At 41.4% G+C, this 19,215-nt stretch overlaps 1 protein-coding gene across 4 annotated transcripts in view; it reads right to left on the bottom strand.

Moving 5' to 3' along the window:
- GALNT13 (polypeptide N-acetylgalactosaminyltransferase 13) overlaps positions 1–18,866 on the bottom strand; it is a 520,926-nt gene extending 502,060 nt beyond the window's left edge. For 3 of the 4 annotated variants that reach the window (XM_072751535.1, XM_072751533.1, XM_072751534.1), the window contains exon 1: positions 18,691–18,866. The gene's annotated coding sequence lies outside the window, so the exon portion shown is untranslated. The remainder of the gene's footprint in view (positions 1–18,690) is intronic. The other variant, XM_072751539.1, reaches the window with a different exon arrangement.
- Positions 18,867–19,215: the final 349 nt, after the last annotated feature.

The following is a 19,215-nucleotide window of genomic DNA, read 5'->3' as shown; positions in this document are numbered from 1 at the left end:
GGACCCAAAGTATTTTAGACATTATCCAAATTATCCCACTTGCCACATTCCCCACTTCCCCATACGCTTCCTCTTAATATATCCATTATTCCTCCTCTTGCTTATCTTCCTAACTTTAAGGAATACGTCATCACTGCTATTTCTTGTCCTCAACTGTAGACACTCTCTCTTGACCCCACTCTGTAATATGCTAATTTTCCAATTCCTACCATTTCCTGCTGCTCCAAAACTCCTACCAAACTCGGGGCCCTACCATCTTTGTGTTTCCTGTAACATTATCAGTGCTGACAATGTTTGCATTCTGTGCTACCATCATGATTATCTTTGACATTTTACCTAAAGATTGATACTAAAACTAGAAAATCAGTAAATATGATTTATATTTAATTACATAAACTATGTTCATTTAAAAAAAATTTACTATTTGAGAGAGAGAGAGTGAACATGAGCAGGGGGGAAGGAGCAGGGGAGAGGGAGGGACAGATGCCCCATGGGCCAGGGAGCCCGATTCAGAACTCCATCCCGGACTCCAGGACCGTGGGCTGAGCAGACACCTAACCAACTAGGCCGCCCAGGGGCCCTAAAATCATGTCCGTTTAAGAGCCAACTAAAATTCTATGATTACTTTCTCGCAGATTCTTTTCTTTTCCCTGGAGTTTCTACTCTTTTTCTCCTGGCACTATTTTTCTTTTTCTTTTCAAACACATCTTGAACATGAAATGTCGTGCATGCCGCCTCTTGTCAGAGATTCTCATTGACCTGGGCCCTGCATGGCACTGGAACAACCTGAACTGCTCACCCCGCAGGACTTCTTCGTAACTATCATGCCACATGTCTTTTTCTTTCTCTTAACTAGACTTTGCTGGAATTGGATTTCCAGTAATTTTTTAAGAAAGGTTATATTTGTGGAAAATATATTTAGCCTTTGTATGTCTGAAATGTCTTTATTCTAACCTTGCATGTGATTGATATGTTGAGTGGATATGGAATTTTGAGTTGCAAATCATCTTTCTCCAGAAATTTGAGAATTATTCTACTAATCCTTGTTTTTTATTGAGATATAATTGATATATCTCAACCAACATCTGGTTTCAGGTATACAACACAGGGACACAATATTTTGTATATGCTATGAAATGACCATAAATAAGTCTAGTTACCATCTGTCACCTGCCAAGGTTAACACAATATTATTGACTATATTCCCCATCTTGCACATTGTATCCCCATGATTTATTTATAATTGGAACTTCATAGCTCTTGAGCCCCTGCACCCAGTTGGCTTTTCCAATCCCCTTCTCCTCTGGCAACCATCAATCTGCTCTCTGTATCTATAAGTCTGCATTTTGTTTTATTTCTTAGATTCCATATATAAGAGAAATTATGTGGCATTTATCTTTCTTTGACTTCTTTCACATAACAGAATACCTTCAAGGTCCATCCATATTGTTTCAAATGGCAAAATTTCACTCTTTTTTTTTTTTGTCTGAGTAGTATTCTATTTTATATATATATATATATATATATATATATATATATATATACCATATCTCCTTCATCCATCAATAGACACTTAGGTTATTTCCATATCCATATTTAGGCTACTGTAGGGATCCCTGGGTGGCGCAGCGGTTTGGCGCCTGCCTTTGGCCCAGGGCGCGATCCTGGAAACCCAGGATCGAATCCCACATCAGGCTCCCGGTGCATGGAGCCTGCTTCTCCCTCCGCCTGTGTCTCTGCCTCTCTCTCTCTCTCTGTGACTATCATAAATAAATAAAAAATTAAAAAAAAATTATTTAGGCTACTGTAAATTATACTGCAATAAAAACAAAGGTGCATATATCTTCTCAAATTAGTGTTTATGTTTTCTTGGGTACATAACTAGACATGGAATTGCTGGACTGAATTGCATTTCTATTTTTATTATTTTGAGAATCCTCTATACTATAGCTTTCCACAGCAGCAGCATCTTTTACATCCCCACCAGCAGTGCACCAAGGTTCCCTTTTGTCCACATCTTCACCAACATTTGTTATTTCTTGTCTTTCTGATAATAGCCATTCTGATAGATGGAAGGTGATATCTCAGTAGGGTTTTGATTTGCATTTCCCCGATGAATAGTGATGTTAAGCATTTCTCCATGTGCTTGTACTCATCTTATTTGGAAAACTATTCAAATCCTCTGCCAATTTTTAAATCAGATTTTGTTATTGGGTTATAAATTCTTTACATTTTTAAAATGTTAACTCCTTATCAGATATATGAATTGTAAATACCTTCTCCCATTCTGTAGGCTGCCTTTTTGTTTTGTTGCTTGTTTCCTTAACTGTGCAGAAGCTTTTTAGTTTGATATAGTCTTATTTGCTTATTTTTATTTTTGTTTCCCTTTCCTTTGGAGTCGGATCATTTTTAAAAATTGCTAAAACCAATGTTTTCTTCTACGAGTTTTATGGTTTCAGGTCTTACACTGAAGTCTTTAATCCATTTTGAGTTAATTTTGGTATATAGGAGAGGAGAGTGGTCAGTTTCATTCTTTTGCATGTAGCTGTACAGTTTTCCCAACATCATTTATTGAGGAGACTATGCTATCCCCAGTATATATTCTTGTCCATTTTATCATAAATTAATTCACCATATATAGGTGGATTTATTTCTGGGTTTTCTATTCTGTTCTACTGATCTATGTGTCTGTTTATATGCCCACACCATACTGTTTGATTACATAGCTTTGCAGTATATTTTGAAATCAGGGAGCATGATGCTTCTGGCCTTCTTTCCTCTTTCTCAAGATTGTATTTGGCTATTCAAAGTCTTCTGTGCTTTCATACAGATTTTATTTTATTTTTTTAAGATTTTATTTATTCATGAGAAACAGAGAGGGGGGAGAGAGAGAGAGAGAAAGAGACAGAGACAGACAGACAGACAGGCAGGCAGAGGGAGAAGCAGGCCCCACACAGGGAGCCCGACATGGAACTCAATTCTGGGTCTCCAGCATCAGGCCCTGGGCCGAAGGGGGCGCTAAACCACTGAGCCACCCCGGGCTGCCCTCATACAGATTTTAGAATTATTTGTTCAAGTTACAAAAAATGCCATTAGGTTTTCACAGGGATGGCACTGAATCTAGACACTGCTATGGGTAGTATGGTCATTTTAATGTTAGTATTGATTCTTCCAATATATGGGCATAGATTATCTTTCCATTTATTTGTATCTTCTTCAATTTCTTTCATCAATGTCTTATACACTTTTCAATGTGTTCTTTTACCTCTTTGATTAAATTTATTCCTATGCATTTTATTCTTTCTAGTGTAACCATAAAAGGAATTATTTTCTTGATTTCTCATTCTGTTAGTGCATGATTAATGTATAAAGAACACAACAGATTTTGTATATTGATTTTCATTCCTTCAGTTTTACTGAATTCACTTATTAGTTCTAACAGTTTTTTTGGTGGATGTTTTAGGGTTTGTTTTTTTTAAAGATTTTATTCATTCATGAGAGACAGAAAGAGAGAGAGACAGAGAGAAAGAGAGACAGAGGGAGAAGCAGGCTCCATGCAGGGAGCCCGACGTGGGACTCAATCCTGGGACTCCAGGATCATGCCCTGGGCCCAAGGCAGGTGCTAAACCGCTGAGCCATCCAGGTGTCCCGGGTTTTTCATATATAGTATCACATCATCTATAGTGACAGTTTGACTAATTCCTTTCCAACTTGGAGGCATCTTACTTCTTTTTGTTGCATAATTGCTCTGGCTAGGGCTTTTAATACCATGTTGAATAAAAGTCAGGAGATTGGGCATCTTTGTCTTGTTCCTGACCTTAAAGGAAGAGCTTTCAGATATTCACTATTGAGTATATTAGCTATGGGTTCGTCAGCTATGGCCTTTACTATGTTGAGATATGTTCCCTTTATACTTACTTTTTTGAGAGTTTTTATCATAAATGGATGATGCATTTTACCAAATATTTCATCCACACCTATCAAGATGATTATATAATTTATATCTTTCATTTGTTAAATGGTGAATCACTTTGATTAGTGGATGTTGAAATATCCTTGAATCCCTGGAACAAATCTCACTTGATCATGGTGCATGATAATACTAATGTATTGCCCAATTTGGTTTGCTAATATTTTATTGAGGACTTTTGCATTTATGTTCATCAGGACTGTTGGTCTACAATTTTCTTTTTTTATGGTATTCTTGTCTGGTTTGGGTATCAGGGTAATGTTGGACTGGTAAAATGAGTTCAGGAGTTTTCCCTTCTCTTCAATTTCTTGGAAGAGTTTAAGAAGGATAGGGATTAAATCTTTGAATGTTTGGTATAATTCACCTCTGAGGCAGCCTGGTCCTTGACTTTTGTTTATTGAGAGGCTTTTATTACTATCCAAAATCTTCTTCTTAGTAATTGGTCTATTGAGATTTTCTATTTCCTCATGATTCCTTTTTAGAAGGTTGTAAGTTTCTAAAAATGTATCCATTTCTTCTAGGTGTCTAATTTGTTAGCATATAATTGGTCATAGTAGTCTCTTATGATCCTGCATATTTCTGTGATATCAGTTGTAACTTCTCTTTCATTTCTGACTTTGAGTCCTCTTTTATTCTTGATGAGTCTAGTTAAAGCCTCACCAATTTTATTTATCTTTCAAAGAATCAGCTCTTTTATCATTTCTATTGTCTTTTAGTGTCTATTCCATTTATTTCTGTTCTAACTTTATTATTTCCTTACTTCTACTAAACTTTGGCTTTGTTCCCCATTTTCTAGTTCATAAAAGTATAAAGTCGAAATGTTTATTTGATATCTCTCTTGTTTCTTGAGATAAGCCTGTTGCTATGAACTTCCCTCTTAGAACTGCTTTTGCTGCATCCTATAGATTTTGGTATGTCAGATTTCTGTTTTCATTTGTCACTCAGCATTTCTTCTCCTTTTATTTCTTTTTTGACCTAGCAGTTGTTCAGCAACAAGTTGTTTAATCTCCACGTATATTCATTTTCTTAAAACTTTTTTTAAAATATTTTTTAAAATTTATTTATTCATAAAGACAGAGAGAGGCAGAGACACAGGCAGAGGGAGAAGCAGGCTCCATGCAGGGAGCCTGACGTGGGCCTCAATCCCGGGACTCCAGGATCATGCCCTGGGCTGCAGGCGGTGCTAAACCGCTGCACCACCGGAGCTGCCCTCTCCATGTATATTTATAGTTTTTCTAGTTCTCTTCTTGTAATTAATTTCTCATTTCATACCACTGTGGTCAGAAAAGATGCTTGATGATTTCCAGCTTCTTGAATTTACTGAGACTTGTTTTATGGCCTAACATGTTATACAGCCTGGAGAATATTCCATGCGCACTCGAGAAGAACGTATATTCTGCTGTTTTTTGAGGATATGTTTTGTATAAGTTAAGTCTATCTGTTCTAATGGGCCCTTTAAGGCTAAGGTTTCCTTACTGATTTTCTGTGTGAATGATGTAGTCACTGATGTAAGTGGGGATGTAATCTACTATTATTGTATTGATCTCAATTTTTCCCATTAGGTCTGTTAATATTTGCTTTATATATTTTTGGTCTTCCTATGTTGGGGTGCATACATATTTATAAATATATCTTTTGCTAGACTGACCCCTCTATCATTATGTAACACCCCTCTTTGTCTTTTGGTATAGTATGTTTCAAGGTATACTTTGTCTGATAAGCATGCAGCTACACCAGCTTTCTTTTTGTTTCCATTTGCAGTGAATCTTTTTTCCTTCCTTTCACTTTCAATCTCTGTGTGTACTTATTTCTGAATTAAGTCTCTTGTAAGCAGCACATAGATGTTTTTTTTAGTCCATTCTGTGTCTTTTAATTTAGTCTCTTTTTCTTTCATCTTTTGTGGTTTGATGACTCTTGGTGTTGTTATGTTTGCATTTCCTTTTGCATTCTCTTTTGTGTATTTATTAGAAGTTCTTTTGTGATTACCAAGAGGTTCACATATATCATTCTCTGTATAGAATACTATATTTTAAATTAATGGTAATATGAATTTGAACACATTCCAAAACCACATTTCTACCACCACCACCCCCAGTACATTTTATGTTTTTGATGTCACATTTTACATCTTTGTATTTTATGTAGCCTTTAACTAATTATTGTGGCTTTCATTTTACTATTTTTATCTTTTAACCCTCACACTAGTTTAATAAGTATTTAATCAATTTTCCTTCATATATATTTATATTTTCCAGTGAGATTTTTACTTGATGTTTTCTTATTGTTAATTAATGCCATCTTTTTTCAGCTTAAAGAAGCCTCCTTAATATTTCTTAGAAGAATGATTTAATAGTGATGAACTCCTTTGACTTTTGCTCATCTGGAAAACTTTTCTCTCTCCTTCAGTTCTGAATACTAATCTTGCCAAATAGGGAAGTTTTCAGACATTATTTCTTCCAATAAGTTTTCTCCCTCTTTCTCTCTTCTACGTCTGGGGCCCCTACAAAGTGAATATTATTCCACTTGAGGCCCCACTGGTCCCTTGGGTCATCTTTATTTCCTACTCCTTTTTTTCTCTTTGCTGCTTTGTCTGGGTGAGTTCTACTGTCCTGTCTTCCAGTTGACTGGTCTGTTCTGCTTAACCAATCTAGCATTGAACATTTCTGGTGTAATTTTTCAGTTCAGTTACTATATTCTTCAGCTCTGTGATTTATATTTAGTTCTTACATTTTCTATCTTTGTTCTTTGTTATGTCCTGTGTTCACTCATTCTTCTCTAGAGTTTGATAAGTATCTTTACAACCTTACTTTGAATTCTTTATCAGGTATATTACTTATCTTCATATCACGAAGGTCTTTTTCTGAGGTTTTTGCTTACTCTTTTGTTTGGAACATATTTCTTTGTTTCCTCATTTTCCTTGACTCTCTCTGTTTGTTTATATATATATTAGGTGAAACAGCTACCTCTCTAGGTCTTGAATGTGTGTCCTTATGTAGGTGATGAACCTTCTCATTCAACCTTTCCCTAGCTTTTGCTGGTCTTTCAAAACTATCTAAACTACTCAATTTTTTCTTGATATGCTCCCATTTTTGAGAGTATGGAAGCAGCTGTCAGTTTTCCAAAGGAAGTAATCTCCTTTAACACCTAGTTTCATTCAGACTGACTGCAAGTCAGATGCTCACTCAGTAGCTTTCGAAGTATGCAAATATATATAGTCCTATGGTGCCACAATTGTAATCCCTGATGTCTCTAGGCCAGATCTGCAGGTGTCCCTGGATAATAGTTCCAAAAATCAGGACTCCAGATAAGTTTATAAGTTCCTTTCTGGGATGATGTAACAAGGCCAAGAAAGAATAGGATGGTTTTTCCCTGTTCTCTATCCCTGGGAGCACTCTTTAAATCTATAAACATGCATAAAACCAGAAACAGAAACATGTCCCTCTAGTTGAAGCTCCAGACTAATCGGCCTTTTTCACAGAAAGACTGCATTTATGTTTCAGTCTGCTCTTTGTGCAGTGCTCTGAAGGTGGTAGCCTGCCAAGAACTGCCATTCCAAATGTTACATTCCCATGGAGCTCAGGAATGCCAGCCCCCTTGGCCACTAGGGCCAGACAAGTAAGAGGCCTCCCCTTTTAGAGACTGCATGCATCCACTGGCTTATGGGCAGCTGGAGAGTATAGGGTAGCGCACACTTGCTGACTTCAAAAAGGCAGCATGAAAATGTCTGTATGCATGCCCATAGGCTTTAGGAATACAGTGGGACAGCGCTTCTTGCCTGAGCACTGCCACTGCCTTCAGGCTAGTAGTAGGAGAATGCCATGATCACTCACACTTGCAAAACTTAGCCAAGGAGCAAGGGAGTGTCGCAACCATCCAGGTAACCAACGTTAGCTACGGAACAGGAGAATGCCACAACAATTCCTACACACCTGCCCCAGCCAGGGAGGGGAAGTGCTGCAACCACTCCTGCTCTCTGGCTTCACAAGGCAGATAGCGCCACAACTGCTAGCCCTTGGCTGACTTAGCAAGGCAGTGGGAGGGTGCCATGTGTGAGCTCACCCACCTGCTGGCAGGGTAGTTGGAAAGTGCAAAAACAGCATTTGCCAGCACCTTCATCTCTGGGGAGAGTTTCAACTGTCCTTTGTTCCTCCAACAGATGCTTTCAGATCAGCAATTAAATCTTCACATGCAGTCTACGTGCTTTTCTAATTGCTGTTTTTTCACTGGGTCTGAGGTGAGTGAGACTACACATGAGCCATTTAAAAGGGGAGTCTCAGTTTCCTACAGTACTTTGGCTCCTTTGTACATTGGCCTTACTCTCATTTTGTGGACTCATCTCTCTGGCATGGATCATGGGGAGTTGGGGTATCTGATGTGAGGCATCAACCCCCTGATCCTTCAGGAGAAGTACTGCACTGGTAAGATCCCTCCCTATTGGGTGTGGCCATGCGAGGGTGTGGTTTTTGCTACATATGTCACTGCCTCTCCTACCTTCTCAAAGTGGTCTTTTTATCCTCCAATGTAGAGGGGTTCATGTAGTTGTCAGAACCTTTTTAGAGGGAAATGATTCTTACGTAGCTGAAGATATGGTGTGTCCAGGCAAAAAGGTGCATTCAGAGTCTTCCTTCACCACCATGGTGTAGAATTCTCATATTAATTCTTTAATATTTGTCCTACTATATTTTTTATTCTCTTACAGAACTCTACTAGGAAGTCACACTTCCGGGACATTCACCACAACTCTTATATTTTGCATTGTTTTTATTTTCATTTGCATTGTTATTTTATTAGAAATTACAAAATTTCCCTTAAACTACTGATTTCAAAAGCTTTAATTTCCATGATTTTTCTTGTTCATTTATTGTGTCTCTTGCATATCAACCCTTGTTTTATGAATGTAATATTTTCTTGCACCTCTTCAAGAATTCTAATGTTTTTTTAGCTCTCTTATGATCTTTTAATTTTCTGTACCCTGCAAGGTCATTTTATTTTTAATCATTTTTTTCAGTTATTTTGGTCTTTTTCATGTTGCAGACTTTTCTTAACATTTTTTTCTTAAATTATTTATTAAAAGTCTGGTAATCCATGGTTGTTATTTTATAATTAAGAAAGAAGGAATAGAAAATACTGAGTCCTCTGTACTTGAGTGGGTCCTATTGATTAAAAGACTTTGCTTTGGGATAAATAAGTTGATGATCACTAGGCTTGAAGAACCTAAGTGCCAAAATAAAAGGGATTTTATTCTAGGATGTAACCCTAGTTGCCCTTACTGTCCCTCAGCCATTTAAGTAATTTCACTAGTATGTACTAAGGGGTATAAATGAGACGGTTAGTAAAAAACACTTCTTATAGGGATGAAACAGAATTGGTACATAGTAGGTTGATTATTCCAACTATACAGTTGATTAATTATTCTGTGTCGGCCCCAGTGTCTCACTTCTGTCCTTTATTTTCTTGGCACTGTAGAGCTTGAAGTCTTTGGGGACTTGTTTAGAGCACAGTGGCTCCCTCCACAATTTCAGGCCACTCTCCTATATCTTTGTTTCCTCTGCATTGCTTTACTCCATCCAATTTTTAACAGTCTGATATCTTTTTGACTCTTTAATGCTTAAATTAATGAGGTTTCAAGAGGATATATAGTAAATAAAATAAAAATACGTATCAATCCTTCCTCTTATAATGTATACTCACCTGTTTAAAAGCAAGTCCACTGACCTAGAGAAGCTACGCTTAAAACGCTTTAAATGAAAGAACCCAAGAACAGACAAAATTATTACACTATTGAATATCAGCATAGTCATGATGGCAACAATGTTGTCCTTAACGATTCAAACAAGGCTCTCTGTTGAAAAAATGCAAACTGCGCACTGCACAGGTCTTAAGGTACACAGGGTAAAAGCAATACTACTGATGTCACGTTTATGAAATGCCTTATACTCTATCCTTTTTGTGGAGAACGAGACAACTGATTAACATTCTCAGAAAAAAAATATTTATTGACGTTCAAAATTATTTAATGAGATAGTTGCAAGTATCTTACATTTGTGAAGGTTATTTTCCTTACAAAAGGAATGGAAATGATGCATACACGTTATCCCACTTGAATTAGAATTTTATATAGATAATAAGAATTTGTGCATTGTAGAAGCAAAATGGGCCTATTGTTGTCTGCAAGAGTAAATGAAGTGTCTCATAACTAGCAATTCAATGTGTTAATTCAGCTGCACCATCCAATTACCTACGATTCATCTCAACTTAGTGCACAACAATAAAACTCTTAAAAAATCTGTGACAAAATGTCTTCTCTACATTTATCAAATAGAGGAAACACTATCCAAAATCAGGGAGTGGGAGCCACAGAAAATAAATCATTAAAATTGTTCTCACAATCTATCAGTTAATAACATAATAAATTTTTGACACGAAGTCCATAGCCGAGGGTTAGTAATAAAACACATACTGGGTGTTTTATACAGAAAGTCTGACCAAGAAATGCAGAAACCATGTGGCCACTGAAATTGGCATCCCCTCAAATAACACAGCATTCCCTTGGAGCCACGGGCCAGCCAACTGCCAACTGACCACAGGGCCCAAGCACACAATTCTAAAAGTAGACAAAGGTAATGAGATGTGAATTTAGCATCCCCAGCCTCCTGCTAAATGACCCAGATGCAAAAGCCAGAACGTCTGTCTCTTACCTACTCAGAACTAACTGATGAAATGGATAGTAGCTTTTTCTTTTTTAAATTTTTTAACAAATCAAGGGCACTAATAGTCTAGTCCTGCTACATGTGGATTTATTAAGCCATAGAACAAACATTGTTTAGAGTAGAGAGCACCATGAAGAAGGAAGAAAGGAATGGACAGAGGACAAAGGGAAAGATATGGGAAAAGAAAGAGTATTGGGAAATAAGCCATTATTTACTTAAGAAGAAAATACAGAGGCACATGGACAACCTACAGGAGATGTGCAAGATCTGAACCATATTCCTGGACAGTCTGACTTCTAATATTTTTTTTTCAGCACAAATGACATATAGTCCCATCTAACACTGAACTGTCAAGAGAATCAAAGAAAGACAAGCCTTGTGGATTCAGAAAAAAAGAGCTGAAAATTGCTCTGAGAAAAGGAGAAAAACTGTACTAACTTTTGATACCAGGCTAGTTAGTAACCCCATAAACCTTCATTTCATTTATAGACTCTTGAGAATAGGGTCTTGTTTTTAAGTGCAAATTTTAGTTTTTAAAAAACCAGGCAGGTGGAATGACTCATGATTGAGAGTATCTAATTGAAATAATTTATATAATCTAATCAACTGTCAGTCTAAAATAGTACTTATTTTTTTAAAGACTAAAGAAAAATCGTTAAAACACTGTCCTAATGCATTAAACAAAAATAGTAAACAATAGAAAGGAGAAAATTTATTGTATCAAATATTAATACATCAGTTCTTAAAAATTACTAGTGACGACAAATTAGGAAAGATATGCCGCCATACAAAAAAAAAAAAAAAAAGACTTAAAACACTTGAGGGGAAAAAAAAAAAGAAAAGCCAGAGATTTCAGCAGGATTTCCTCAATCCTTTCATAAAGACTTAATGTAATTTAAACATTTTATCAGCAATATCACAGGAAAATAAGCTATTTCTTATTAGGTCAGTTACAGATACAGATCTCACAGATTGAAGTCTATATGGAGAAATCTTAATTACTTAAGGATATAAATTTTTTCTTCCCGTCTCTTGCTATATCTTAATTTCTTCCTATTTTGGGGATGAGGGATTTGGGGGTTCTCTGCATCTAAATAGAGACAACAATGTTACTGAAGAAATCTACTCCGATTTTTCCACATTGTCTCCTTCATAATTAACCATCTTTCTTAATCCAGTGCTATGACTTCTATAACATAAACATTTTTTTAGTTTCCCACTCTAGAAATCTGATTTGTTGGTCAGGTTTTCTTTCTTCATTATTTTTTGAAGTTATTTATTTATTTATTTATTTATTTATTTATTTGAGAGACACAGTGAGTGAAAGAGAGCACAGCAGCAGGGGCAGAGGTAGAGGGAGAAGTAAACTCCCCCTGCTGGGCTGGAAGCCCAAAGTGGGGCTGGATGGTGACCTGAGCAGAAGGCAGACGCTTAACCGACTGAGCCACCCAGGTGCTTCTCTTTGTTCATTTTTAAAGGCAAAACTAACTCCTATAGGAAACAAGACCTAGGAATCTCGGTTCCATTCTCAATGCTGCTACTTGGAGTGTTATGGCGTAAAGGAAATTGTTTTGTTAATCATGCCATCAAAATAGTATAGTCCCTGCCCTGTCGCTCATCAGCTTAGTCTGGAACCATTCACTTAACCTTTCTGGGTCACAATTTCCTTGTGTGTAAAATGGAGGTACTAATAAAACGTACTTTGGAGGGTTATGATGAAATGAATTGGTATTTGTAAAGCACTTAGTGTCCAGAACATAGTAATTTCTATCGTTTTTAATAAATAAAAATAAGTAAATTTGAAAAATGATGATCTGAAACTAAAAATAGATTCTGTAAACCCATCCCAGGCAAATGAGAACCTGTATCAGTGGGATCTGACAATCTCTATTAAAATAAACACACCAAAAAAAAAAAAAAAAACACACCACACACACGCACACGCACACAAACCGCTTTAGGTAATTTCAATGTCAGACTGGTTTGTTAGCAAGGACATTAAATGATGCCTTAGGTCAATTTAGCTACATTTCACATACCCTCACCGGCATTTTTTCCCTCTTCAATGGCCCCAATGGTCACTATCCAAAGTCAGCCAGCTTTTGACAGCATCGGGCAGTCTTAGAAAAGCAGTTAGAAGTTTACCTTTGCAATGGTCTTTCTTACCTAAAGCAAAACTGATTTGTTCTCACCAAGGCAAACAAAGAAGTGACAAAGGAACAAGATGACCCCCAAAGGCCCGAATGCACCAGTTCCAGTTCGGAGGAAGGACAGAGGAGTAAGCTCTTGAGACACGCTCCTTTATTTCTGCCCAGCACTCCGCCCCCTCCCAGGACACAGACTGGCACGGTCTCAGCGACAGTGATTTGCAGTTTAACTACCAGGAAGGATCGAGTCCCCTCCAGTTCTCCAATCCTTCCACAAACATCGCCAGAGGAAACTGCAGCGAGACCAATGACTAGTTTCTCTCCTGGATCCAAACTCCATTGCCCAGGCTGGCGACTCGTCAGAGAATGGATAGCTGTAAGGGTCGGGTCGTGTACGTGTCATTATGTCACAATGTGACCACCACACTCGTCTGCACTTCGATGGGCACGGGCTGCGCGGAGGACAGGATGCTGCAGTGGCTCAGACTAAGAGGGCTTTCCCAGCACACACTACAGAATGAGGGGAAATAAATTACCAGACTGTGATACAATTTTCATCAGTCTTTGCTAAATTGGAAAAATAAATGCAATGTAGAAAAACGCAGAGAAAGCTAAATTTATTCCATTTTAAGAACTATATTTTGATATTCAGCTCTGCCCTCTTAGCTGGTGTACAAGTGTCTACTCTTTATAACAGAGGTGATATAGGTAGACTTTTTAAATCATTCTTACCATGCAAAAGAAAATGTTCACATGGAGGCTGGCAGTCAAGTTTTAAAAAAATTTATTAATCAGTGAAAATGTCAGACTCAGAACTATTAGAGCCTTGGCGTCAGAGACAGAGACCTGGTGTGACCCCTCACACTAATATATAGTAGCTGTGTGATTCTGAGTGAGTCCTCACTTATACAGTGGGGACAGTCACACTACTTACCACTCATATGGTTATGAGGATAAGATGTGGTACGACTTATTAGATGTTTATCCACAGTACGAGGACAAAATAAGAATCCAACAGATTTTAGTTACTTTCTCAGTGTGTAACTCAATTTGCCATTTTTAAATGGCTATACCTTCACATAGATTCATTTCCAAGTATTTGTTCCCATTTTTCTTTCCTTAGATTAATGACAGTATTGCATAGGGGTCCTGATAGTCATATAAATCTCATCTTCTCCATCTGAAACTAATTATATAATAAAAACCTCAAGAGGAAATTAAGTCAGTTATTATGCTTCTGATCTATGAGAACATAACCCTCCCCATATGTCAAAATCCATTTTTTTAACAAAAAAAAGAGGTGCTGTGCTTATAATATCAAGGCAATTAACATTAGGCAAGAGATTAAGTTGACATTTACTACTATCTCTGAGGTGTAATTTAGATGATTTTGAATATGCAGGGTTTGCTTTAAATTCTTCTGTTTACAGTGGCTACTCAGCACTTGTATTATGAACACCAAAATGCCAACTAACAGTTTAATCACACTTCCTATAATGTTCTACGAGAGCTTAAATTAAGATTTAAGTGACATCAATGTAGTTTAATGTATCAAGCAGAGCCCTAATTAATTCCACATCATGTTAAAACCCTGCTATGCTAGATCTTGGACAGTTCCCATCTATCTTAACAGTAAGCAGTTCTTTAAAAAAAAAAAAAATACAAAGGAAGTCAATATTTAATATGAGCAGCGTTTTAATTTTCTCACATCGCAGAAAATATGATCACAAGTGTTCATATCTATGATGGTAACAGTCACAATTTTCTCTACATCCCTCTCAAGCTATAATGGGAGGATTAACCGTTAAAATAGAACAATTTTTAACCAGTGATATTCTGTATCTTGCTTTAGGTCTACTGTGAAGGGTGGGCAATTGTAGTAAACATAAGAGAGAATCCAGGAGTTCATAAGGACAATAATTACATGCGCACACTTGAGTGAAGTTGGGCCCCTAGAGGAAAGGCACATCTCCCTACTTTCACTTACATTTTAAACGCTGGGCCCCAGAAATCTCTTAATAATCTGCAGTTAAAATTTTTCTGAATTAAGAATTTTAGCTTAAACAAACAGGTCCTGACTCATATAAGGAAAAGAAAATTAGAAAACTCTTAGCTAAAAATGAATTTTAGCTAGTTCATTTATAAGGGAATGGGAACATACATTCATCACAGATATCTTTAGCCACCTGTAATTATTTCTTGGTAATCAAGCAAAGACTCGTTAAAAATATTTTTAAAATATACTACATTGAAAGCATACACATAGGTTGAAATCTGAATCTAGGAGAAACAATATCAAATGTATAAAGTCCAACTGATTTCCGTTTTGCTCTAGAAGATAATCGCTTTATAACACCCCAAATGGATGACCAACTGCTACTGAATTAATGTATGCATTCATTTTCACAAATTTCTTTGAATTTTTTATGTATTAAATTTCAGAGTAGAAAGCTGGACTCTTCAAACAACACATACGCCTGTAATTGAATAGCAGATACCCTTAATTAAACAATGTGCTTTAAGATAGAAATTGTAAATTGAAGTATAACCTGGGGAACCTGGCTGACTCAGTCAGTAGAGCATGTGACTCGTCATTTCAGGGTTGTGATTTTGAACCCCATGTTGGGCACAGAGATTACTTAAAAATATAGTCATCTTTCAAAAAAGCCTGATCTGTTAAAATGACAAAAGATTTATTAGAGCAGATATTTAAATGTGATATATGTGTTTGAACATATACTTAGTATGTCTGTGTGGGTGAGTGGGTAGGGAGGTGATAGTAAGAAAGGCCATCAGATAGACTGTCAGAGTCAATAGGAGTCTTGATTTGATATTTCACATGTGTTTATTCTGATGACAAGAGCAGACGGAAGGACTGAGAACCAAAACCCAGTTAAAATTCTTTGAATAATTAGGCATATGGCCACTCAGACTTTAAAGTAGTGATCCTGTAAGGCCTCATTAGATTTAAGATGTGTACATTTCCTACTACTGATGGCAGTGCAAACCCAAGAAGGTGATAAATTAAAAATCCCAGTCAAGAATTTCTTGTTTATTCAAGTGGCAAGAGGTGCCGCTTGAGATTGTGATATCTAAAAAGCCGATAAAGGATAATACCATAGGGACTGTTCATTTTCATAAAGAACAATGAGCCCTTATCAAAGTCATATACTACTGTTATTTATTTCACTCAGTGGACTTTATTCATACTTTATTTTCAATCATATCCCTTACTTATACCTGGTGTTATTCAGAAACACCAATGTTCTCTTCATTCGTCCAACCAGAAAGAATAAAAATACTCATTTATTGCTTTCTGTCACCCTCTCCCTAAAATGACAAGTTTTAAAAGCTGCACAATCTCTATTGCATAGAAATGTTCCTGTTAGAACTACCACTTCTCGGGGGGGGGGGGGGGGGGGGGGGGGGGGTTGGGGGGTGGGGACACAAACTACTACTTCTAAAAACCAAGTAAGCAAAACAGAAACATTGTATTTCACTCTGATAAAATTGTTTAGCCTGAAGCGAATGCACATGAAGTTAAAAAGTTAAAAACGTCTCCACATTATCAGTAAGAAATCACAATACATTTCAACCAGTATCAGAATTTCCACCTTTGCTCTGTCTTTGCTATTTTTTAAATATAAAACATTGGATAGGGTGTCAGGTGATCTGTGAATGATATTTTTAAGACAAAATGGCCTTGAATATGCTCCTGTACAATACTCATGGCAAATCCCCAAATGTTTTAAGAAGTGACTGCCCTATCACAAAAAAAGCAGCACTGAATAAAACAAAAGAACAACAACAAGAACAGCCTCTGAATTCCTACTGGTACCTTGTATCAGGAGGCTCCACATTTTCAGGTACTTGGCAAATTTTCATATGCACGTAGTACCAAGCTCTCATGCATATTTGAAGCAGCACGGAAGCCTGTACATTATTTAAGGCAAGTGATTCAGTTTGCAGATCAATTTATAGCCCCCAAGTATTTTCAGCTGACAGGTCTGTTTACATTAAGAGAACTTCTCGCACGTGAAAGACCACGTAAAAGTTTCACTAACAGATGATGTCACGTTCCGGTTGACTCTCAGGTAGGAGGATTAGGGGATGCTGCGCCTAAGAGTCCCTAAAGTCATTTCTTCAATTCCGCAGTGACTTGTTAGAGAGCATCAGCCAAGCTACAGACTTGCGAGAGGGGCCAACGCAAGCAGTGAAGGAACCAAAAAGGCACCGAAGAGTCGTGTTTCAACGTCCCTTCTACTAGTCCTCAATCCCATTCATAAAAAGACTAAAGGAAAGGAAAGGCCGCAGAGCCCAACTTCCTGCGCGCGGGCCCCTGGGCAGAGCGCGGCGACCGCAAAGCCCAGGCCCGCCAGGCGCCGCCCCCCGTGCCGGGGTCTGCACAGCGGGGCCGCGGCCGCCCACGCGCCACTCCGGGGTCCGGAATCCGTCTACACCAGCAGCACTGAACCCGCTTTGCAGAAGCTTCCTGTTCTTCCTCCCCAAACCTAATCCCAGACACGGTGCCTCTGCCGAAGGCAGCAGCTTAAGCCCTGGCATGGGATGAGCATCACGCGCACAGAGAATTAAGGCTTTTACTCCAACAAGCAGGAGCAGCCGGAGAAAATCCTCAGTGGAGCTGAGGGTGGGCAGGGGCACGGGGAGGAACGCGCAGTCCTGGCCTCTGGAAACGGGGCCGAGAAACGCACAGTTGTCCTGTCCGAGGCCTTCCTTAGGCTACGAGGATTCTCCAAAAGTGTCCACCTGCGAAGTGTCTCCGACAGGCTCTAGGGGTAGGGCGCTCGGTCTGCAGGGGGGGGAGCTCGCAGGCATCGGGAAGGAAACAATTAGCAAGAAGCAATTAGCAGAAGTCAAGGCGGAGCAAAGGGAGGGTCGGGGAGGCCGGGAGCACAGCGCTCGGAACTGAAAGGTCCGGGAGAGGCCACCGACAGGGCGCCCTGACTTCTCAGTATTCTCGGAGCAGCCGGCGCGGGACCCCGGAGGGCGCGCGCACCCACACGGCGGGGAGGCCAGCGGCCCGGCCCGGGCAGGCGGGCGTCTCTACCCGCACCCCGCACCCCGCACCCCGCACCCCGCACCCCGGGCGCCCGCGTCCAGGGCAGCGGGCGTCTCTGCCCCGCCAGCCCCCCGCGGCGGCCGCACGCGCAGCTCACCGAGCCTCCGGCCGGGCCGCGCTGCTCGCGGGCGGATGGGGGACGGACGGACGGCGGCGGCGCAGACCGACGGACGCCGCGAGCCGGAGCAGGGCCGAGCGTCCCGACCACCCGGCAGGCGAGGGCGGGCGAAGGGGCGGGAGACGGAGTCCGACGGGGAAACTGAGTCACAGGCACCGGCGCGCGCAGGACGCGAGGCCGCGGGGCGCCCAGCGGAGGCGCGGCGGGAGGGGCGGCCGTCGGGGAGGCGCCGGCGCGGAGCTGTGCGGGCCCTGGGGCCGGAGCAGGTGCCGCGGTGCCCCGGCGCCCCCCGCGCGCAGCTCCGCCGAGTAGCGGCAACGGCGGGCGGAGGGCGGGCGGCGGCTCAAAGTTCCGCGCCTCCGCGCCCCCCTCCGCAGCTGCGGCGGCCGACGCGCGCCCGGGCCGGGGGAGCGGGGGGGCGGGGGGGGCGGGGGGGGCCGGGCCGCGGGGCCCCGGGCGGCCCACCCCAGCCCGCACTCGCTGCGGGACTTTGCGGCACCAGCCGCGCCCCGGCCACGGAGGCGGCAACGGGGGAGACGGGGGGAGAGGGGGACGGAGACCTGCTGTCGTGGCCGCGGGTCCCGCGGAGACGGAACGGCCCCCCCGCGCCCGCCGCCCGCCGCCCGCCCGCCCAGGGGCCGCCCGGCCGCGCAGCCCGCGCTCACCTGCCGCCGCGCCTCCCTACACCTGCCCGCGGCCGCAGCGCGCCGCCTCCGGCCTCGGCCCGCGCCGCAGGGCCGCCCTCATAGCGCAGCGCCCGCACGCCGCTCCGCCAGCGGCCGACCCGGCGCAGGAGGCGGCGGGGCTCCGGCACCTCGACACCCCGGCTCGCCGCCGCCGCCGCCGGTCCCCGCGCCCCGGCCCCGCCCCCGGCCCCCGCCCCGCCCCTCCCGCCGCCCCAGCCCGCGGGCTCTCACTGGGCTAGGACGCGTGACGTCAGCAGCGCCCCGGCCCCGCCCTCCTCCCCACTCTGCCCCCTCCTGCCCCCTCCTCCCTCCGCCCTCCCCCCGCTCCTCCCTCCTCCCCCCGCTCCGCCCTCCTCCTCCCTCCTCCCTCCCCCCCGCTCCTCCCTCCTCCTCCCTCCGCCCTCCCCCCGCTCCTCCCTCCTCCCCCCGCTCCGCCCTCCTCCTCCTCCCTCCTCCCTCCCCCCCGCTCCTCCCTCCTCCTCCCTCCGCCCTCCTCCCCGCGCT

Source organism: Vulpes vulpes, chromosome 3, assembly GCF_048418805.1.
Source record: "Vulpes vulpes isolate BD-2025 chromosome 3, VulVul3, whole genome shotgun sequence".
Taxonomy (NCBI): Eukaryota; Metazoa; Chordata; class Mammalia; order Carnivora; family Canidae; genus Vulpes; species Vulpes vulpes.
Note: the sequence above shows the minus strand (reverse complement) of the source record. Positions and strands in the feature narration are given on the sequence as shown.